The sequence below is a fragment of the Cebus imitator genome, unplaced genomic scaffold (genome assembly GCF_001604975.1).
Source record: "Cebus imitator isolate Cc_AM_T3 unplaced genomic scaffold, Cebus_imitator-1.0 Scaffold61, whole genome shotgun sequence".
NCBI classification, from domain to species: Eukaryota; Metazoa; Chordata; class Mammalia; order Primates; family Cebidae; genus Cebus; species Cebus imitator.
Window position 1 is genome coordinate 34,447 of NW_016107376.1, and position 24,810 is coordinate 59,256.

The 24,810-nt window shown below is 38.1% G+C and overlaps 1 long non-coding RNA gene across 1 annotated transcript in view; it reads left to right on the forward strand.

Annotated features, from left to right (window-relative positions):
• Positions 1 to 1,085: 1,085 nt before the first annotated feature.
• LOC108305202 overlaps positions 1,086 to 24,810 on the forward strand; it is a 75,383-nt gene continuing 51,658 nt past the window's right edge. Inside the window, exon 1 of the long non-coding RNA XR_001825608.2 lies at positions 1,086 to 1,968. This is a non-coding gene — a long non-coding RNA (uncharacterized LOC108305202). The remainder of the gene's footprint in view (positions 1,969 to 24,810) is intronic.

Here is a 24,810-nt window from a genome sequence, read left to right on the forward strand (position 1 = left end):
AATAAATTATGTTTCATCATATGTTGTAAGTTTCATAAACTCAGCTTGCATTTATTAATTCTCTAGATGAGTCAAAGGAGAGACCGGTATTTGTCGGATTAATAAATGGATGAAATAAATATCTAACAATATTTAAAGTACCTCCATGGAGGGGAATTATGAATGGGATTCAGAACCAAATAAAAACATTTTCTTGGGAAGTCCATATCCTTTTGGAGGAAAAGTGGGCAGGTTCTGTAGATTCTCACATCAAAAGGGCAGAAAAGAAGGGAAGGGAAAGGGAAAAGGAATAATAGCTATACTTTTTTTAGTGCTTGTAGTTTACATACATCTTTTAATTCTCTTAATGCTTCCATTACCTATATATTACTAGTGTAATTTTACAGGTGAGAAAATGGACAGTCCAGAAATTAATTAGTCCTCCCTGACTATAACTGCTGGTAAGCAGTACTTTGTATGAAGCTCATGTTCTCAAACTGTGTCTTGCTGCCATCCATCAATTACAACAGCCCAGAGTTGTCATAAAAGCAGCAGTACTTTACTTTACAATTTGGACGGCAATTTTGAACTACAGACAAAAGTCACTAGGGCCTATAATGGACTGATACAACACAAACTTCCATAAGAGATGCATTGGACATGGCTAGGGAAGAAAGGACATGAATCAAAATAGAAGTGGAGTATTTTGTCTTGACATGTAGACATTTCTCAATTTTGTCACACAAATGGAAGCTACCTATGGGCTACGAAATTCAAAAAACACGTCACACAGGAACACGCATACTTATAGCAGCGCAATTCATAATTGCAAAGATGTGGAACCAGTCGAAGTGCCCATCAACCAAGGAGTGTATAAAGAAAATGTGGTATACATACACCATGGAATACTACTCAGCCATAGAAAGGAACATAATGTCTTTTGGAGGAACCTGGATGGAGCTGGAGAACATGAAGTATAATAACTCAGGAATGGGAAACCAAGTACTGTATGTTCTCACTTATAAGTGATGATGCAAAGGCATAAAAATGATATAATGGATTTTGAGGACTTGGGGGAGAAGGCGGAGAGGAAGATGAGAGATACAGTCTACACTGCTTGGGAGATGGGTGCATCAAAATCTCAGAAGTTGCAACGAAGGAACATACACGTGTACCCCAAAACCATCCATACCCCAGAAACTATTGAAATAAATAGAAAAATACTTATTAGAACAAAAAGAAATGACACTGTGGTACATAAATAGTTTGGTTTAAGTTGGATTCAGCTTAGGATTTTTTGATATTATAATATAGTTTCCTTTCTGATGTAACAAAGTGTCATTACCTCAAACAAGATGACTAAGGCAGCTTACGGATAAGTAACACAAAAGAACCTCCCAAACAATTCCATCTATCAGGGTCTTTTCTTCTAGATTGAGCGTGTGTAGGAGGATACATCAACTTGACTGGTTAGAATAAGCCTTGGTCCAAATTCATGTGTTTTCATCTGTATTTGCTGATTGTGTCTTCCTTGAACTGGGGTGGAAGAAAAATTGTAGATGACTTCCTGCTCCACAGCAAAACGTATGGAGCAGTAAAAATAAAAAAAATAATTTATTGGATAAACAGTTGATGATCACTATGTCAATAGAAATTGGAAAGAAGCTTTGATGTGAGTAATTTATTCATTCACCCAATTCATTGTGTTGTAAGTTTAGAAAGATAGAACAAGACAAAAATTCTTTCAATATATAATGATTGCCTCCAGAAACTTAAAATAACATTAAACAGCAGCTTAAATAAGGCCATAAACAAGTGCTAAAGAGAGAAAAGCATGAAATACAAGAGAAAGTTGAGCCTAGAAGAAGACATATGCAGGGGGAGATGGAATCACTCTAGACGCTCACTACTGAGGGAGGAGGCTTGAGCTGTACCTTAATGATCTGCAAAGGGCAGAGCTGCTTACTGGGGATTCAGTCTAGCCTGCAGGTATGTTTCCTTTAGCTAATTCAATTTTTAAAACATTTTTAATTAGTTTTACATATTTAAAAATTAAGGAAACTGCATGCCAAATTCCAGAGTACAGCTTCTCTTAAAAAATTATAAGACCTGGTCACTCTGGGTCTGCATTTTGTCATGACCTGGAGCTGTACCACTGGAGTTTGTCACTTGGGTGTAGAAATAACAGAGAAGCAGGTGCAGTGATAAGCGTGAAGGAAATTTGCCAGGGGCCTTCAGACTAATCTGACTAGGACAGAGGGCTTTCAGGGAGAAAACTTTGAAAACATCAGTTGGAACCAAACTGGAGGCATTTGGAAGGTCAAGGCAGGCAATTTGGGTTTATCTGAGAGGTTCTTCCCACCACGTCCCCAGAGAATATTCTTATTTTATGACTTGAGCTGAAGTTTCTGAGGTTAAAATCAAATAATGCCAGACTTTTTCAACTTGTTTAAAACCTAATTAATGAATAGGGACTTTTCTTCCCTCCATTTTTCTTTTTGCAATCTTTCTGCCCAAAATATTTTTCTTGAACATTTGGGACCCACTCCTACTGCTCATCTACCAGCAAATGTTAGTCCATGTCAATATATGAAGATAGCCTAGGATGATTTATTCCAAAATATAGACGTAGTTGATTGGGTTTACCCTAACACTTTTGCTCTCTTGAGATCTTGCTGTTAGAGTTTATATTTTATAGCATATATGACACAGTCTGTTAAGAAATATTGCTTCTAGTTTGAGTAATTAATATTTCATAGCTTTCTGTAAACAGCATAGTATTTATCTAAAGGAGAGAGAAGGATATAAGATTTTTGAGTCCCTATCAAGTGCCAGGTGTTGTGCTAAATGCCCTACATGTGATATGTGATTTTATTCTTTCCACAAATGCTTCTGATTAGGGGACAAATTATCCAGGAAGACATGCACTCCACCCAGTGCATGGATGGCTACTAAGGGCAGGATTTAACTCCAGGTATGTCTGAAGCCAAAGTACTTGCTTTTTTTCTTTAAATTTTTTTAAAAATGACATTCCTGGAGCAATGTGACTTAGTTATTGAACTTGAATACATTTGAGAATCACGACTGTAAGCAATTGGGAGCCCCTGACTGTCTTTGTTCCTTACTGTGTGTGCATTTTTTTGGTTGTTGTTAAATAATCCAACGTCCTGTATTTTGAAAGTATGGATTTGGTATTGCAGTGTAGGATTGGTAACAGAGAACAACTGAGTCAGGTATACTGACACATTGAAGATAAATGGTACCCAAAGACAATGCAATGCTTTTGAGCTCTTTCTCCCTATCCAGTGTCGATATTTGCCTGACACAAATAAATACAGAAATGATATTAGGGACACTTTTATATGTTTCATGGACAACAAACATAAAGTTAGTAACTCAGTGCAAAATTGCAATAAAAGCATTCTCCAGCATCTTTTGATAGCCCCACAAATTGGTGCCCATAGAATGTATATACTTCTCAGTATCACTTTTGCTTCACCTCTGAGCCAGCAGACCAATTAGGAGGCAATTAGGTTAGCTGTGTAAGGTAACAAGCTGCCTTAGGGTGCTAGCACTAATTTTCAAAAGAGAAAAGAAAAAGCACGGGAGTGTGGTAGTCTAAATAATGGCCCCTCAGATTTGTTCATAGCCTACTCCATGGCTCCTGTGACTACAACCTGATATGGCAAAAGGGACTTTACAAATGTGATTAACTTAAGGTTTTTTGAGATGGAACAGGTCAGCATTACCTAGGTGGGCCTGAGATAAATACAATGGTCCTTATGAGAGGGACACGTGAGAAGCCAGAGATGGCGATGGGATGTCAGAAGCAGAGATTGTAGTGATGCTCTTTGTCAGTGGAAGAAGGGGTCAGGATACAAAGAATGCAGATGGCCACTAGACGATGGAAAAAGCAGGAAAGTAAATTTTTCAGAAGCCACTCCTGCCACACCTTAACTTTAGCCTGGTGAAACTGATGATGGTTTTATTATTCTTTATTTTGTATGTATATACAAAGTATTCTTAAAAGCCAATTCTGAGTGATTGAGAGAATGATGTCACCAACAATTTTCTTGGCAGGAAAATTGGTAGACCTCTACATAGCTTAAGGTACATGTTACTCATCACCTATGTTGTACTGAGTAAACTCATTTATACTAGAGGGTTAATTACCATTCCCAGGAAGTTTGTGTGGATGATAATTACATGTAAGAATTTAAAGTATTTACTATATGCCAGACACTGGGTTATGTGCCTGACCAGCATTTTCTCAGAACTTCCTGAAAACCTAAGGAAGTGTTGTTGACAGAGAACCTAACACAGTCATCAGAAGTCAAGGCTTCAGAGCTGTTTACCTGGGTTCAAATCTTTGCTTTATCACTGAGATTTATCACTTTGCTTTATAGTACTCAGACCTCAGACAAATTACCTGATGTTTTTGAATCTCTGTTTCCTCATCTGAAAAAATGGTAGTATCTATCTGCTATGGTTTGGCTGTGTCCCCACCCAAATCTCATCTTGAATTCTAGCTCCCCCAGTTCCCATGTGTTGTGGGAGGAACCCAGTGCGATGTAATTGAATCATCGCGGCAGGTCTTTCCCATGCTGTTCTTGCGACAGTGAATAAGTCTCACGAGATCTGATGGTTTTATAAAGGGGAAGTTTGCCTGCACAGGTTCTCTTCTCTTGTCTGCCCCCATGTGAGATGTGCCTTTCAGTTTCCACCATGATTGTGAGGCCTTCCCAGCCATGTGGAACTGTGGGTCCATCAAACCTCTTTTTTATAAATTGCCCAGTCTCGGGTATGTCTTTATGAGCAGTGTAAAAATGTACTAATACGCCATCTCATAGAGACATTATAAATAATAAATAAATTAACTCATGCAAAACTCTTTTAATAGTACCCAATATATTATAAAAAAATTAATGACAAATGATTATTTATTATTAATAAAAATAAATTAATGAGTTATTTCACTTAGGATAATGGTTTTCCTAAGTGTTTCTCCCTTATAAAGGAATCTAAAAATCTTCAAAGCTGGAAATCAAGGGCTGCTATTTTGGTCTTTTTCTTCTCCTGGGGCAGCTACTTCCTGAGGTTGTAAACAGCATCAGCCTTGGTGGAGATTAGATGTACTAAGATATGAGTTGAGGTTCCTGAATCAATATCACATTATGGTCCTGAAGGCAAGATGAGAACTTGTCTCATTCCGGTAGGAAATCCTTGGGTGTTCTTACAGCTGTCAATCATGAACTAAACTTTGTAAAAATCATCTAGAGAGATTATACCATCGGTTCCTTTTGACTCTAAATTAATAATAAATTATAATATAAAAAGTTAAAGAACCCGAGACTTAGAGAATTAACTTAATTGAGGGCATACAACTAGTAAATGTTAGGTAGGACAGGAGTGTCAACTCAGGCAGACTGGGTGAACACCAGTACATAGAGCTAATTCAATTAAATAATAAATCCAGGATGAACAAACCACACAAATCAGGATTTTAAAAAAATCCTTTGGACTAAATTACTTTCCTAGTTCGTTGACATGAAAAATCTTTTCTTGCCCTAGTAAGTTGTGTTTGATCAGTTAGATACATTGCATTTTCTTGATTCATTTAGAACAGAATAATGGTGACCCATCATCTGCTGAAAAATAGAAGTAGAACTCACCATTACTGCTAAACAACTTTCATTGTATTCCTTTACTGTAGAGAGAAAAATTGGAAGGATCCTCAAATATCTCTAAGGGGCAGGGAAAAATGCGTTCATGCTAGTTTGACCTTTTCTATAGCAACTAATGAGGAAATGTATTCCCTTCCTGGGTCCACAAGGGGGCGTAGTTTCAAGGTCAAGAACTTCCCAATGCCCCCCTTCCCCTCTTTCAATGCGGGAGACTTAAGGGTCTTTGTTTAAATTTTCGCAGGTGTGGGAAAATAATCAAAGTCAATCCAGTGGAAGTTTAAAGGAACTCTTTTCATTGGCCAGGGGGCTTGGAGGAGGTGGGAATTCCTCCCAGGTTAAAAGTCCCCTTTTTCCTCACCTCCTTGGATTTCATAATTGGGTTCCCTTCCACACTTTTTGTGGAAGTTTTCTCTCTTCATCTTTTTCTCTTTCTCTGCCTAAATAAGTCACTTTTCTGAAAACAAACAAACAAAAAACAAACCTCTTGAGAGTCTGATATTTTCTTACAAGTGCACTCGCCATGGTCCCCTCTCCCATTTTTGGGTGAGTGAGAGACCAAGAGCCTGGAAAAGCATCCTCTCAGGGGAGCCGAGCCCTCCCCTGCACCCCAAAACCCAGAAACACTAATAATAGTTAAAATTAATGTTGGGAAGTGTTTGTTATTTTTATTAAAAACAGTATCTGCTCCTGAGTTCCTTCTTTTTCCATGAAGTTTGAGGAACTAGCCAAAGTAAGAATTATCAAGCCACATAGTATGTGGAAAAAGAATCTGAATGATTATCTGATAATTAACACTGATATCAAAGACTTAATTTGTATGCTCTTTTGAGTTATTATGGGAATATTGCTCAAACCAGATATGTTGGAGTAAAACTAGCTTTTTGGTTTGAATTAAAGCATGACTAGATTCCAATCCACAGAGTTTTTATGATTATTTTTCAGTTTGTAAAAAATTTCATTTTTGTGAAGCAGATACCTGTTAAAGAAATCCAGATACCATTTAAAACTCACTTCAAATAACACAAGTTAAGTCACATTTTTCTTTAACAGATCAAAAGAGCTGTATGTATTTATCTCTGCATCATCCCCAACATACACACAAATATCCGTATCAAACCAAGTGGTTGGTATCAAACCAAATAGCTGTTGGTGTTGCAGAGACTTGAAAAATAATATAAACCCTATAGGTTGAAATGAAAAACCATAGCTCTATGTGTATTTATTCCAGCTGTTGTCTTCAATCAACCATAATTGGACCTTTTTCTTGTTATAGTAGTTTTTAAGGCAATATAGTATCAGTTCCTTTTCATTCTGAAATCTCTCCAGATGATTTTTACAAAGTTTAGTTCATGATTGACAGCTTTAAGAACACCCAAGCATTTACTACTGGTATGAGACAAGTTCTCACTTTCCTGCCTTCAGGACCATGATGTGATATTGATTCAGGAACCTCAACTCATATCCTAGAACATCTAATTTCCACCTGGTCTGATGCTATGTACAACCTCAGGAAGTAGCTGCCCCAGGAGAAAGAAAAGGCCAAAATAATAGCTGTTCATTTACAGCTTTGAAGATTTTTAGATTCCTTTGTATGGGAGAAACACTTAGGGGAGCCATTATTCTAAGTGAAATAACTCAGGAACAGAAAAATATTGCATGTTCTTACTTACAAGAGGATGCTAAACAATGGGTACCCATGGACATACAGACTAGAATAATTAACAATTATTTGGAGGATCCAAAAGGTGGGAGGGTGGGAGGGTGGGCCAGGGCTGAACAATCACCTATTGGTTACAATGTTCACTATTGGTTAATAGTTGCGGTAGAAGACCAGACTTCACCATGGTGCAATATTTGCATTTAAGAAACCTGTACTGGTAACCCCTAAATATATAAAAATTTGAAAAAATGAAAAGTTAAAAACCAGGGAGTTGCCAGATATCCCCAAGAACTAAAATTGTCCAGCCAGTGGGTAGAGCGGGGAGAGAGGGCAAATGTGCTTCTCCTTGGAGTTTCGCTGTGGTGCTAGTGTTTGGAAATGAGGGTGGATGCGTATCTGTTCCTGCACATCCCATTGTCTCTCATGGGGGAGGGTATTGCCTGCACTCTTCATTAAGAGAAGCCGCAGTAAAGAGGTTTTTATTGCTAAGGGAATGCTTCTTAAACGATAAGCGCAGAATTTTCAGCTGCTGATTAGTGAGAGCAACGATAAGTCGAAGACTTTAATGTCTCTTATTTACTACTGCAGTAATGGAACCAGAGCTGTGGAAAATATCTCTAATAACCTCTCTCTTTTCCTTGAACTCTCCCTGAAGAAAAAAAAAAAAAAAAACCTCCAAAAGAACTTTGCCAACCAGTGTAAAGCACATGAATATTTCAGATGAAGGGAAACAAATTACTAATGTGACTTAGGTGTGAAAGAGAATAGTTTCTAATGAAGTCAGTAATGTGACAATCTAGAGATGCTTTGTATCCAATCATATTTCTATTTATTTTCCTTAATGCATTTGCCTGTTTCTGTCTCCTTTTTATGCAAACATGTGTTGCTTAATGACAGGGACATGTACTGAGAAATGTGCAATCAGGCAATTTCATCGCTGGGCGAACAACATCATAAAGTGTACTTATACAAACCTAGGTGGTTATAGCCTTCTACGCACCTACGCTATATGGTAAAGCCTGTTGCTTCTAGGCTACAAACCTGCGCAGCAGGTTACCCTACTGATATTGTAGCATGCAGTTGTAACACAATGGTGTTTGTATGTCTAAACATAGAAAAAGTACAGTACAAATATGGTCTAAAAGATTTTAAAAAGGCATTTCAATTAAGGTACCCCTATAAGTGTCCTATATAGGGGTACTTATGAATGGATCGTGCAGGACTGGAAGTTACTCTGGGTGAGACAGTGAGTGAGTGATGAATGGATGGGAAGGCTGGGACATTACCGTAAACTACCGTAGACTTCATACACACTACACTTAGGCTACAGTAAATGTATTCAAAAAAATTCTTTCTTAAATAATACATTAACCTTAGCTTACTATAACTTTCTAACTTTATAAACACTTTAATTTTTTAAACTTTTGATCTTTTTGTGATAGCACTTAGCTTAAAACGCAAACCCATTATACCGCTGTTCAAGATATTTTCTTTACATTTTCATTCTGTGAGCTTTTTGCTACTTTTAAAATATTTTTTAAACATGTTGTTAAAAATTAAGACACAAACGCACTGCATGGAGCTGCCATCTATTAAAACAGTGCTTTCTTCTGGAAGATATCCTGAGAGACCTACCTAAAGCTCTTTTTGCGAACAGTCACTTACCAGAAACATGTCCATGGTGATTCGCTTGATTTGTTTCTTTTTTTTTCTATCATCCATTTGCCTGTAAGCAGATAGTGCACCATGGATGTTCTTCTATATTAATGAAAACATTTTGATGTTTGGGTCCATGTTTTCAAACTTTTTAAGGAACTGGCTGAGGTCTGCAAAAGCTTCTGCTAAATTCTCCACTGCGGATTTTCCTGAGGGTTTCTCTTTATCTTCTCATGTGGTTTTCTTTTTTCTGGCCTCTCTTTTCAGCTGTGTATTCCTGTTCCAGTTCCAACAACTCCTCCTTAGTCAACTCATCAGGAACCACGTTCATTTGGAAGCTCCTCGATGTCATCCTCATCCACAGCTAGCTTAAAATTCCTTGCCATCTCAACCACACAGCCTTAATGATTTTTGCAACCCCTTCGTCCTTGGCAAAATACTTTGAAGTCATGGACAAACCTCTTAACTATCTTCTACCAAATGTCGTTTACACACTTCTTGATGACAGACCAAACTCAAGCAAGTTCTTGAGCCAATTATATATGTCACAATCCTTCCAAAACTGCATCAGTGTCTTCTGAGTATCTTCTTCAATTGCAGCAATAGCCTGGCCAAAGGTTCTTCTTAGGTCGTAGGCCATGACAGCTGTTATAATTTTTTGTTGCATCAATTGGATCGAAGAGGTGGTGTTTCTAATGGAGAAACACCACTTTTATATTGGGATGAAGATCACCAATAAAGGCGGATGTGTGAGAGTATTATCAACAATAAGCAAAATCTTGAAAGTTCCCAATTTTGCTTCTCCATTTCTCTGGCATAGCCATTTGAGAGGGCATCTTAGGAGAGGAACTGGGTCATTCATAACTTCTTATTGCTCTCCTAGTCCACTGGCCATGAGTGCTTATTTACATGCTTGAAGACTTGGGGTTGTCACTGTGCCACATCATAAAATAATTGAATTTATAGCCTACTATGCTCCTCCCAGCCAAGATTGTTATCCTGTCCTTAGGAGCCTTGAAACCTGGTATTGACTTGCCCCTTTGATAGACAAAAATCTTTTCAGGAAGCCTTTTCCAGAACAGGGAAATTTTATCCCTATTGAAGACTTGATTCTGCAAGTAATTTTCCTCCACAACTAGCTTGTTTAGAGTTTCCAAAAATTCTTCAGCTGCCTTCACATTATCTCTTGCAAACTCACCACTCACTTTTATATTATGTAATAATAATAATTCTTGACATAATTAAATTACCCAGAGCTTGCAGCAAATTCAACACCATAATGGGGCTCAATCTTTTCTTTGAACATCACAGGCAAACTTTTTGCTTTGACCATGGTTGTTACAGTGCTGTGAGAGGTACACTTCTGTGCCTGGCCTTCAGTCCAGGTCATTAGAAGTTTCTCCATGTCTGATAGAGGCCCTTCTTGAAATGTTGTCAGTCACCTTGCCTTCAGTGAAGCAGGTCCTTTGACAGCTTCCATCATTTTGTTCTTGTTCTTCAAGATGATAGTTATGGTGGAATGGGACATGTCTGAATGGTAAGCAATAACCATCACTGATTTTCCACCTTTGTCACCCTTACTTCACTTTTAATTTAATTTCCACATCAATCACTTGATGTCGTCTTTTGCTGGCAACATTGGCAGCGGATTTTGTGTGTTTAAGGGCCATGTTGAACAAAACAACATGAGTTTAAATTATGCACAAGAGAAAATGATGCTATCGAGAAGCGAGGTAAACACAAGGTGTATGAGGCAGCATACTGTTTCACAGTAAACTTATTTTTTATAATTTGAAGGAGTACATTATAAAATCACAATACAAAGTATAGTATAACAAATACATAAACCAGTAATACAATCACTTACTATCATTATCAAGTGTCCCTAATTGTGTGTGCTCTACTTTTTTATGACTGGCCGCATAGTAGGTTTGTTTATACCAGCATTACTATAATCACATGAGTAATGTGTTGCTTTATGATGTTATGACAGCTACAGCATCACTAGGTGTCTTAGTTTGTTCTGGGTGTTGCTATAATGGAATCCCTGAGGCTGGTGATGTATAAAGAAAAGGTTTATTTGGCTTGCAGTTCTGTAGGCTGGGAAGTTCAAGGGCATGGCTCTGGCTTCTGGTGAGGGCTTTTGTGGTGCATCTAAACATGGCAGAGGTCAACTGAGAAGCAGACATGAGCAAAGAGGGATAGCAAAGGAGTTCCCTTTGCTTATAAAAACTCACTCTTCAGGAACAAATATAGTCCCATGAAAACTAACCTAGTCTTGCCGAAGTGATAACTCATTCACTACTGCAAGACCAGTACCAAGCCATTCATTAGAGATATTCCCCCATGACCAAACACCTCCCACTAGGCCCCACCTCCGAACACCACCATACTCGGGATCAAATTTCAACATGAGTTTTGGTGGAGATAAACCACAACCAGGCCATTGCACTAAATGACAGGAATTTTTCAGCTCCATTATAATCTTATGGGAACACAGTCACATATGTGGCCCATAATTAACCAAAACATCATTATGGCACATGACTGTATCTATTTGTGTTGTAGGCAAATTCTCCACAGTGTTTACAAAGCTTTTGTTGTGTTTGCATAGCAGAGGGCCTCAGAAGGTAGAGACAGTGTCTTCCTCTGGGTCAGAAGGCCTATTTGTCTCATAACTAGTATAATGAAGACTATGCCTCTCTGTGGGGCAACGCTTGGGCAGGTTTGCTTGTAGACCACTTTATAGGATTCAAGGGTTCTTATACTTAGAATTCCTCAGCTGTGACACAACTCCCTGTATACACAGCAGGCATGTGGACCTGCCTCTTCATTGCCCCTACGGAGCATGAGGGACAAGAGGAGCCAAATGTGGACATGAAGCTCATGCTGTCTGCTGTGCTGAGAATGAAAACACCCTTCCTCTCTGACCTTGGAGTCTCATGTTTCCTAACATCTATGAAACAGTGGAAGGCTAACTTCGTAGCTTGAAAAGAGAGTAGAATTTCAGAATCTTTTCTATTTTATTCTCTTTGTTCTTATGATACATTATTCATCCTAACCTGATTTTGGGATGAAGGTTGGTATGTTGACTACCCTTTGCTAAAAAACTCAAGGCACTCTTGGGTCCCCTAAAATGAAGGGTGACAACTAGAGGGTAGTGATGGTACAAGTGGAAAACTTCAAATATGACTGTGTTAGGAATAAATAGAACCAGCGGGAAATTTCTCAACAAGCCAGAGCAGTGGTAAAACCCACCCTTCCTGTAACAGGATATATGGCGATTGTCACTTAGGAATGGATCATTTCAATGCTGTAAAACACTCTAAAGAATGTAGTTTTAAGTTTAAAAATCCATTAACAGGAACAAAATGAACTATGAGTTCTTTTAATTTTGTTGTAACAATTTCTTTTTAGATTGATGTCCAAAAGAGTAAATTGATCCAATATGAAACCCTACTGCTTTGGAGGGAACACATTTGATATTACATGACCAGAGGATAGCAGAGCTATAGGAAGGTATTTATTTTTAATTTTTTAATCTTTTGTAGACACAGGTTCTTACTCAGCCACTTAGGCTGTAGTGAAGTGGTGCAGTCATGGCTTGCTGAAGCCTTAAACTCCTGGGCTCAAGCAGTCCTCCAGCCTCAGCTTCCCACATAGTTGAGACTACAGGTGCATGCCACAACATCTGATATTTTGATGTTTTATAGAAATGAGGTCTTGCTATGTTGCCTAGGCTTTTCAGATACTCCTGACCTCAAGTAAGTCTCCCACCTTGGCCTCCCAAAGTGCTGAGATTATAGGGCATGCAATGTTTCAAAGTGATATTTCCTCAACTCCCAAATGAGTTGGTGAGCAAGGTCGTCATTTATGTTATTTTCTTATAAGGGCTCAATACAATTCCATCTATTACATGCTTGTTCTTTTTGTAAAATTATCTTTACTAAAGACTGAATACATAGAAACACATATTTCTAAAATATGTGAAGTGTCTAAATATTAAGAGTAATGTATACACTCTGTGAGTTCCTCATTTAGCTTGAGAGATAGGACAATAGGAATTGTCTAAGAGTCCCACATTCCTCCCGTCCGCTCTATAGTATTCCCTCCACGACCTCTCTCAGAGGTAACACTGACCTGAACTTTGTGTCTACCATTCCTTTCATTTCTGTATCGTTTTCAGGTACGTGCATCTATCCATCTATAGACAGTTTGAGTTTTTAAAAGCGGGAATGAACATCTGTTGTAAATTAACCATCATTTTAACTTCACTATCGAAAAGCAAAGCTGATGAATTTTACAAGCATGTTATAGATGCATCATGAAAAATTTATTAACAATCTGCATCTAAAATGAAAACTGATGAAAGAAGCTAACATAAAACTATTGAGAATTAAAACTAAGAGAGTATTACAATTAAAGAGAAAAGTTTAAAGGAAAAAATTAAATAGACATTTGCCTAATGTGGAAGTTATAACAAAAATGTGGCAGGCTGCACAATTTATTTTTCTTACATGGTACTGGAGTCACATGAAAACTTTTGAAAATAAAGAGTCCAACTATGAAGCAATTATAAAGATTTTTTTGCATAAGTGTTCTTAGTTATTAAGGCAGCTAAATGAAGCACAAATAATGAAATAAAACATTGGCATTTAATGTTCTAACGAAAGTGTGATCTGTGGTAAATGAGGAGCAAGAAAACCATTAAAATTCTTTTAATAAGAAAGCATGTTTCTTAGAAATGAAATTTAAAAAGCAGCTCTCTTTGAAAAGAATTTAAATTATTTGCATAAAATTTAAGCCACTCTGTCTCTGGTCTGCAAAACTCTCTAAGTAACCAGAACTACTCTTTTTAAGTTGGTATTTAATTCTCAACAAGAGAACTGGCCATTAACATGGAAATAAAATGCTGTACATTTTTCTGAAAGTGGGTATATTTATTTATATCATATTCATTTCCCTTTGATAATGTCTCTGTTTTTTCGATAACATGAAATTTTAAGCATTCAAATGTATTAATTTGAATGCAATTGCGAGTTTGATTATGCAGCTGGTAAATGCTAGGTGTTTATGCCAAGAATGAGGGAGTAGTGTAATCATTTTATGATTCTCTTGTCAATTATTTGTTCATATAAACAACTGATCAGAAGGCATAGACATGTATGTGGAATAGCTACACTAGGAAGTTCCTCAGGAATCAACTTATTTTACAGTTTACATCAACTGCTGTTAATTGTTTAACCTACTTGATATTGACACCCTCATTCAATGAATGATTCATAGGGTAAAGCAGACATGATTTCCATCACTGGTTTAGCATTTGCCGATTAGTTATTTTATTTTTATTTAGTTAGTTTTGAGACAAAGTCTCACTCGCTCTGTCGCTCAGGCTGGAGTGCAGTGGTGCAATCTCAGCTCACTGCAACCCCTGTCTCCTGGGTTCAAGTGATTCTTCTGCCTCAGCCTCCTGAGTGGCTGGGGTTACAGGTGCATACCACCATGCCCGGCAAACTTTTGTATTTTTGGTAGGGAAGGGGTTTTGCCATTTTGGCCGGGCTGATCTTGAACTCCTGACCTCAAGTGATCCGCCCTCCTTAGCCTCCCAAAGTGCTAGGATTATAGGTGTGGACCACCATACCTGGCCATTATTTTAAAACCAAAAAGTGCTCTTAAAATGTATTAGGTTATTTTCTAGATTTAGTTAGAATAGGTTTATGTGTCTAAGACTGAGAGGTACAAAAAGTTGTGGACGCAAATTCTCAGCTCCAGTGATAACCTGTCCTTGGGGCTTTGCTTATTTCTCTCAAGGAGAACTAGCCTTGAAGCCAGTGATCCTTGTGCAGGTTTCTCCTATTTCCCGTTGTTGTCTCCACGGACTCCCCAGGCCATTGGTTTTTCTTTATTCGAATCCATTCTTTTTATTTCTATAGTCACAAAACCCGAAGGCAATCAAATAAGGACACTTGTTTGCTTAATATGTTTTACCAGCCTCATCTCCAGCTGGCCACAGTGCCACGGAACCTTGCAGCTTACGTGCACAGCTCACCTCCTCCAACTGTGTTGTGTACTTTATGGCTCCAAGCCTTGCATGTGCCCTCTGTAGTGGGTTGAATTGTGACCCCCAAGACATATTTCCACTAGGAACCTCAGAATGTGGCCTTATTTGGCATTAAAGTCTTCAGATGTAATAAAACTAAGGATCATGCCAGGTGTGGCAGCTCACACCTGTAATCCCAGCAATTTGGGTGGCTGAGGTGTGTGGATGGATCACTTGAGGCCAGGAGTTCGAGACCAGCCTGACCAACTTGGTGAAACCTCATCTCTACTAAAAATACAAAAATTGGCCAGGCATGGTGGCATGTGCCTATAGTCTCAATTCTTCTGGGGCTTGAGGCAGGACAGTTGCTTGAACCCGGGAGGTGAAGGTTGCACTGAGCTGAGATCACACCACTGTACTCCAGCCTGGGTGACACAGTGAGACACCATCTCAAAAAAAAAAAAAAAAAAAAAAAAAAAGCTAAGGATCTCAAGTTTTACTCTGGATTAGGGTAGGTTCTAAACGCAATGACAGGTATCCCATAAGAGAGAAAACAGAGATGCACAGAAGGAGAAGTCCACATGAAGACAGAGGCAGAGACTAGAGTGATGCACCTACAACCCAAAGAACACCGAGGATTGCCAAGAGCCTCAGAAGCTGGGAGAGAGGCATGGAACAGGATCTCACTCAGCCTCCAGAAGGAACTAGCCCTGCCAACACCGTGCTCTTGGACTTCTGGCCTCCAGAACCGTGAAATAATACATTACCAAAGTAATGTATTATGGCAGCTCTGAACAGCAAATACATCATTCCTCTGCTTGGGATGCCTGCACTTTTTTCCAGCAGGCAAATGCCTTTCCCAAGACTCAACTCAAATATCTTATTTACTGAGCAGAGGAGACAGGTAGAGGTTAAAAGCCTGGACTACCAGGACTTATCTCCCACTTCTGTCCCTTAACCCATTTATGCCTAGCGTTCCATTATTGGAATGCTAAGCTGTGGCAGTTAATTATATCCTACTGCTCAAGGTCAACGCCAAGGTATTTTTCACCAAAAAAGTTTTAAAACCTCCAGTATAAATGGGTTAATTAATGAGATTTTAAAAACTTTGGTCAGATGATTTGACCTCTCCAGCTTTCAGCTTTCTATGTACAAACATGGGGATAATTGTAGAAGTTTTGATAAACATGTTGGAAAATATAAGACACTGGAAATAATTTTCAACATATACAAAATCCTCAAAAAATGTTAACTATTATTTTTACTTGCAAATATCCCTACTTTCTTCAGGAAAATATTTGCCACCCACTCTTTAATGGGAATAATAATATAACCATAAGATACTTAATGAGCTAATGCACATGACGGGCTTCAAGGAGGGTCTGGTCATGAAAGGTGAAGAGCAGATGTTCACTACTGTGATCATGTGCAGCATTCTCCGAATTCTTCCAGATGAAATCATTCTTTCCTCCAGACTTCTTGTAACCTATCTGCGTGTATATAAATATATATATATATCTATATATATATATCCTCACTGGAATATTGGGGTATTAATCTGTTCTCATGCTGCTAATCAAGATATACTGGAGATGGTAATTTATAAAGGAAAGAAGTTTAATGGACTCACAGTTCCTCATGGCTGGGGATGCTTCACCATCATGGCAGAAGGTGAATGAGAAGCAAAGTCATGTCTTACATGATGGCAGGCAAGAGAGCATGTGTAGGGGAACTCCCCTTTATAAAACCATCATATCTCATGAGACTCATTTGCTACCATGAGAACAGCACATGGAGACCTGCCCCTATGATTCAGTTACCTCTCACCAGGTCCCTCCCACGACACATGGGAATTGCAGGAGCTAAAATTCAAGATGAGATTTGGATGGAGACACAGCCAAAGCATATAAGGGTGTATGAGATTTCCACTGACAGGATCTTGTACACAGCATGAAGCTTACCAGGCAGGCAATCAATGTCTAACTGATGAGTGCACTAATGGGCATGCACATGAATCAGCTGGCACTGCTGTTTCCTGGCAGTTTGAACCTGCTTCTATTAATACTCCATCCGTTTATCTGGATATGCAATGAGTTGCTTACTTGACTCTCTCTCCTACGATCCTGGAAGATGGAGACTCTTGAATTTTCTGAGGATCTCAGCATCCTGCTCTGCATATTGCAAGCCCTCAGTGAGCACTTCTTGCTGATGCTATCTCTGTGACCAGCAGAGACCTGCTTGGCTGTGGTCACCTCTCACACTTGGACTTAATCCTTCTCTCACAGCTTTGCTCCCTCCCACGGTGACTGGCTTAGGTGCACACAGAGGTTTGTAGTTTAATTGGCAGGTTTTTTTTTTTTTTTTTTTTTTTTTTTTTTGTTTAAATAAATGATGTGAGTTTTGTTTTCTGTTTTGTGTTTTCTGTTTTTTTAGTATTGCTGCCTATATCTGCCGAAATGCCAGTTGGAGGATGAGAGTTCCAAGCCACCTGCCATGTCCCAATTCTTGTGCCAGGGGAATAGTTTTCTAGAGGCCAAGGCAGTAGGTGGTGGTTCTTTTCAGTTCAAATAGAATGTTTAACTACTATTTATTGAGCACCAACTACATGCATCTAGTCCTGTCTGACATATTTCCATTTTCCTAGTCTGCTGCAAGCTATCCCTGAGATTAGCTAGAAGAGAGTAGAAAAAGAATGGGACGGGAAACTCATACAAATTATGTGCTCTACTTATGTGTCAGAAATTCTGCGAGATGCTTTTCCAAGAATCACGTTAAATGTGCTTTTACATTTGGATCCTGTCAGCTGTGGTTCTTTAACTATAAGCATCGGAAACTTAAACTCTTTAACTTAAACACAAGAAAACCAAAAGTAAGAGAAAGGAAAGGTGCTGGAAAAACGAAAAGGAAAATCTCAACAGTCAGCGGGATTTCAGAAAGGACAGGAATCAGGGCAATACCAGGGATTTAGTAGCATTTATTTAATTATTAATTCGATAAATATATTTTTATTTTCTACTATGTGCTAGGCAAATGTCTTCTTCAATAACAAGCCCAAACAGGTAACTACCCTCTCCTACAGGACTGAGAGAGGGAGAAAACAAGTAAAGCAATAATGGAGCATAGAAATTTCACATGGCAAAAACAGCAATAAAAGACAGCACAGCAGGCTGGGCACGGTGACTCATGCCTATAATCCCAGCACTTTGGGAGGCTGACGAGACCAGCCTGGCCAACATGGTGAAATCCCTCTGTACTAAAAATACAAAAAATAGCCAGCCGTGGTGGTACGTCTGTAATCCCAGCTACTCAGGAAGCTGAGGCAGGAAAATCGCTTGAACCTGGGAGGTGGAGGTTGTAGTGAGCTGAGATCGCGCCATTCACTCCAGCCTGAGCGACATGAGTAAAACTTTAACTCAAAAAAAAGAAAAAAAAGAAAAATGGAAAATAATATAGCAAAAAAGAAAGTCATAAGGCAGGTAAATGGAGCTATTTAACATGGTATTGTCAGGAAAGTTCTTTCTGAAAACAGGACTTTGGAGCAAAGATGGGAATATAATGGTAGAGGAAACCAGTAAGTGTCTGGAAGAAAAACATGCTGGCTAGAGAGTCTGACAACAGCGAAGGCATCAGAGGCAGAAATGAACGTAGGAAGTCCCAGAGGTCCTGTGTTGCTGGGCTGGGTGGGAATAGACAGTAGACCGGTTGTTATCAATTTTTGTGTTGCTTAGCTCAGATGAACATTCCTGGAAAGTGCAATGTTACTGACTTATCTTGGGTCGTGTGTCCATATCTTGGCCAGGAGAGAGAGAGAGACATTAGGAGTCACAGTCCTATCCAGTTTGCATGCTAGCGGAGCAGGAAAGTTTGTAGAGGAAAGCGTCGTCTCTAATTCTGTTACTAGAAGAATGACGATTGTATGGAAAGGTCACTATCCAAACCTTTTACAGAGAGTCAAATGCTTTTGGAACCTCCTCTCCAATTTAATACTATAAATTATTACTGAGCATCTACTATGCCCAAAACACTGGGTTTGTGTGTGGGACACACAAAAGTGAAGATCCAGCTCCTGAATGATCGGGAAATAGTGAGGCAAGTTTTAATATTGATGCAAAGAAGATAGAGGGAGAGGAAATCTGTCAAGGAGGCTCTTGGAGAGAGGTTTGCAAGCAGGAAGGCATGAAATATCCAGATATTGTGACTTGCTTGTTAGTTCTTAATACACACTCTAGTAAAATACCCATTCATTTTATTATTATTTTTTTAAATCATGCAGAGATTCCTGCAGTTCTGGGCTTCTCTGATATTCCCTAAGAACAAATTGAAAAACCACATGTCAAAACTCAGTAAAATTTCAGTATTTTGTCCTCTCCAGGGGACAAGGAGAAGTTAAATTGCAGTAAGACCGAACTGAAGAAAAATTTTAAAATGGTTAATATCCAGAACCACAAAGAACTAAAGTAGATTTACAAGAAAAAAACAAACCCATTCAAAAGTGGGCAAAGGAGATGAACAGACACTTTTCAAATGAAGCACATTTATGCTGCCAACAAACATATGAAAAAATGCTCATCATCATTGGTCATTAGATAAATGCAAATCAAAAGCACATTGAGATACCATCTCATACCAGTTAGAATGGTGATCATTAAAAAATCTGGAGACAGCAGGTGCTGGAGAGGATGTGGAGAAAGAGGAACACTTTTACACTGTTGGTGGGAGTTAGTTCAACCATTATGGAAGACAGTGTGGCGATTCCTCCACATGAAATTCCATTTGACGTAGCAATGCCATTACTGGGTATATACCCAAAAGATTATAAATCATTCTATTATCATTGTGGTACTGTTTACAATAGCAAAGACCTGGAACCAACTCAAATGCCCATCAGTGATAGCCTGGACAGAGCAAATGTGGCAGAATAAGACTATATAAAGACTGTAAAGAAAGATGGTGAAAGTAGTTTAGAAAGAATTCCAAACAGGTAAATGCAGATTTAACTAGGAGTTATTAAAGCCCAGGGATTGCATATCATAAAATTTTACTGGAAGTAGCTTTCTTAAGAGCATGAATTAGTTTAGGGGCAATAAATTAAAGTGGAATGAGAAAGACAGGTGTTTTATCCTAAATAAATAAAAGGCAGGTGACACATTAATGAAAACCATTTCAACAAATGCATTCTCTAAAAATTATTTCAACTAACAAATATCGTTTCATCAGTTAACAAACATTATGTGCTTGCCATTAAATGTTTGTCATAAATATTCCATTTTGACAATGCTTACTCCATAAAACCTAAGAGCATAATTTAGTAAGTCTATGAAATTTAATTAGCAATCATGCCAAAGTGTATCTCATGTTCAATGAATTGATACAATGTCAAATATACTTTCTCAGGTTTAATCCTCCACAAATCTCTGTGTTAGATTTCAGCATTTATTGCTTTTACAATAAGTGTAGTTTTTTTTTAAAAGAAAGACTTCTTTTTCTTCAAGCTCGCTGATTCTCCTTTGCCATGTTGAATCTATTAATGAGCGCATCAAAGATACTTATTTCTGTACAGTGTTTTTGATGTCTAGCATTTCTTTTCAGTTCTTTCTTAGAGTTTCTGTCTCTCTGCTTATGTTACTCATCTGTTCTTGCATGTTGTCTCCTTTTTCCAGTACAGCTTTTGGCATATTAGTTGCAGTTGTTTTAAATTCCCAGTCTGATGATTTCAACATCTCCTCCATATCTGAGTCTTATCCTAATGCTTGCTCTCTTTCTTCAAACCGTTTTCTTTTTGTCTTTTAGTATGCCTTGCAATATTTTTATTGAAAGCTGAATGTGATGTAGTACGTAAAAGGAACTGAGGCAAACGAGCCTTTAACCTGAGATATTATGTTTATTATGCTAAGGGGTAGGCTATCTTTATTGTTTCCTGCAGCTGTAAGGATTAGAGGCTAAAATTTCTTTTGATGTCCTTTATTTTTGTCTCCTGTGTTGTCTTTGGGTTTCCTTAGAAACGTCTTAAATAAGGTCTGAGCCATGCAACTCTTTCCATTATTTTCCGCTTACCACTGGTTGCAGTGGTGTCTTCTTCTACTGGGCTTCTGCTTACGTAAGTTGTGATTCTCTGTATTTGCCTGTCTAGCTGTTGATTTTTAGTTGTTGTGAGGATGAAACATGACTTCCAAGCTCCTTACATGCTGAGCTGCAAACCAGAAGTCTAGAAGCCTCCCTATTTGGACGAGTCAAAAAATATTTATACATTATTATATAATTTCTACACTCTGTGTTCAATGTCATCCTCGTCTCTCTGGGTCAGTCCTAAATCATAGATCTTGAGACATGGAATCCTGACATACCTTAAAATGAAAGAAACTATTAAGTGCCTTATGAATTAATCTACTTTCATCTTATTTTTTAACATAAATGTGTCAGGATCCAGGATGACGTGATTTTCTGAAGTCATCTTATGCTACAGTAATGTCAGTTAACCATGCCTACCCCTAAGGGAGTTCCAGAGTGTGCCTTGCTGGGGAGGCAGAGCAGGTGTTCCATTTTTAACAATGTCACCTCTTAATGTCAGAATCGTAAGAATTTTTAGAAAATGACTATTCACAATTTGCCAGCCTAATTTGTGCCTGGCCATTTGGTGGTATTATTTACATGTAGTATGCCGTTTTTTTTCCATAATTACCCTAGAAGATGGGTGTTATAGTCCATCTTTGTTTACAGATGAGAAAAGTGAGGATCAGAGAGGTGAAGTGAATTTCCCATTTCCATTGCTAGTGAGTGATACCTTACATTCTTCTTCTTCTTCTTTTTTTTTTTTGGGAACTGTTTTCTAAAGCTGTGTGTAGTTCACACTTGCAGCTCATCTCACTCCACACTAGCCACATTGCAAGTGCCCATTAACTCATGTGGCTAGTGTCTGCCATATTGGATAGCACAGGTCTAATAGGTGTGCAACACATGGGGCCAGCAAGTACATGATTCAGCAACAAAATGCCAGGTTTGTGTTTCAGATATGGCTACATTTTAACGAAAGCTAACACAGAGTTGACTACATGCCAGACACTGTTCTGAGCACTTTGTTTTAATTCATGAGGAGCCCATGAGTTACTTACTTTTGCTACCCTCATATTGACGATGAATAAACTGAGGAACCGAGAAGGTGTGTAAATTACCCATAGGCAGGCAGCCAGGGACTCAAAGCTGGGATTCAAATACAGACAGTTTGGCTACACGGTCTGTTTTTCCACCACCTTGCTGCTCTCTTTACGTGATAATTGTTGGGCTTCCACATTTTTGCGTTCCTAGCAGAACATTTGTACACCTGGCTGGAGTGAAAGAGGGTAAATTAATTTTCATTTGAAATTGAAATCACCAACTATGTTTTTATCTGGATTTCTTTTAGTCTCCCATTGATCCATGCCTTTAAACCTGGGAATGGAATTTTGAATAAGCAGGGCCCACTGACGAACATGGAGTGAGGTCTGGCATATACTTTAGCCAGGCCAACAAGAAGCCAGAATGCCCTGGGGGGGTAATTAGTGCTCTTACCTCTTTGTGTGCTCTTAATAAGCCTGGTTATCTCTGAGCTCAAACTACTTCTAGGAGATAATTAGGGGCTGCTGAAAGCTGCATTAACTCTGCCAGGCCACAGGGGCATTGTACATCACTGCTTCTCAAAGAGACTCATCCACTTTCAGCAAGTTGCAACATCTCAACCCTAATGCCCAGAAGGGTTGAACATGGATAGCTTGAATTATTACATTCTCATTTGGAGGTTTTGAATCTCTTTTTAAAGAGGCTGATACCATTTCTGTGTTTTAAAGGTAATGTTAGCAATGTGAGGAGTTAATACCACATATCCAGCGAAGCCTGGTTAAAAGATGAGGACATTGTTTAAAGCCTGGGAAAGAGAATCATTGACATTTTTGATTCATGACTGTTTTATTTTATAGTAAGTGTCTCACTCCATCTTTCTTTCTCATCCAAGCTGTCAAATTTTGCTGGGGCTGAATAGTAGCTGCTTATAAAACCCTTTTTAAGTATCCCACCTTTATCATATATTAGTTCTAATCCTGCAATCACTGTGTTACAGTGATCATAGCAAACATATAGTAAAGAGTAAGAATGTACCAGGTATGATTCTGAGTGCTTCATGTATATTTACCCATTGAAAACCCCAACAATGGACAAGATAGGAACTCCCAGAATCTTTTTCTTATAGACTGGGTAAATCCAAGAATAAAGATAATGAATGATGTCCTACACTGTCAAGCTATGCATCCAATGTCAAACCTAGGAGTCTGCTCAGGAATTTGCTCTGTTTCTCCCTGCATGACATGGCTTTTATATGAATTATAATGATAACTCTTCATATACTTTAGAGCAAAAAGTTAAAGCACAGAGAGATGAAGTAACTTGCCTGAAGTCATCTAGTTTGTGAATTTGGGCAGGAAATTGAAGCAAATCTAACTCCCAAACCACATTTTCTTCTAAGCTGCAAGGGAAGAAAATAATCCTTTCCACTAGGGGAGGAGCTTAGAGTACACAAATCCCAGTAATATTTGGCTGTGAAAACATTGATTTTTCCATTTAAGAAAAATACGTATTTTACATAGTCATGCTATTGAAGATGGTGGCTTCCAGCTATTGTGTTTCTCCTATGTATTGAGTGAGTTGATAAAAAATTAATTCAAAAAAAAGATCCTGAACATAGTTATCACACTTTCTATAAATCATCAAATGGTGTGAAAATAAATGTTTAATTTCCTGACAGTCTTTCCTCATTTTCTACTTAATTAACAAGTATGATATTGTGGCAAAAGTTTCAAGATTACCCTTTGAAATTTGTAAGACTCAAGTGGTTCTCAACAAAGTCACTTTAGATATATGAGTATCAACAACAGAATAAAAACAAAATAAAAAAATCTCTGATAACCAGAATGTTCCTAAAGTTTTATTAGGCAGGACATTATTTTATAAATTTGTTTATATCACTTGTGGTGTGCTGAAAATTAAAAAAACAAAAACAAAAACAAAAAAACTAGTACTAATTAGCCTGAGTGTGGTGGCTCACACCTATAATCCCAGCACTTTGGGAGGCTCAGGTGGGCAGATCACCTAAGGTCAGAAGCTCAAGACCAGCCTGACCAACATGGAGAAACCACATCTCTACTAAAAATACAGAACTACCTGGGCGTGGTAGGGCATGCCTGTAATCCCAGCTACTTGGGAGGCAGGAAAATCACTTGAACCCTGGAGGTGGAGTTTGTGCCATTGCACTCCAGCCTGGGAAACAAGGATGAAACTCCCTCTCAAAAAAAAAGAAATTTATTTGCTTTATGTGGTTTCAATAATTTTTGGACTATGCATATCTTCCACCAATTATTATATTCATTTTCTCTTTATAAGAATATCTTGATGTCAAAAAATATAAAAAATACAAAGGAGCTCAAAGAAAAATTAATGAATACTTATATAACTACCTCCCAAAATAACAATACTAACATTTTACATACATTTAAACTCCTTTTTATATTAGTTTTAATATTCCAGGTAAGGTCAAATTCCCCTGTCTTTTTCATGCACAAATATTTTTCTGTCCTCAGAGGCAGTCCCACAAAACAGTGGAAAAACCACATCATATACTTACATGAATTTATATATCTTGTATTCCCATGTATTTTAAGTTCATATAAATTATTTAATACTTTATATCATTCTTTATTTCACTCAACATAGGTTTTGAGATCTATCCATATGAATGCATAAAGATTAAGCCTTTTCTGTTTAATATC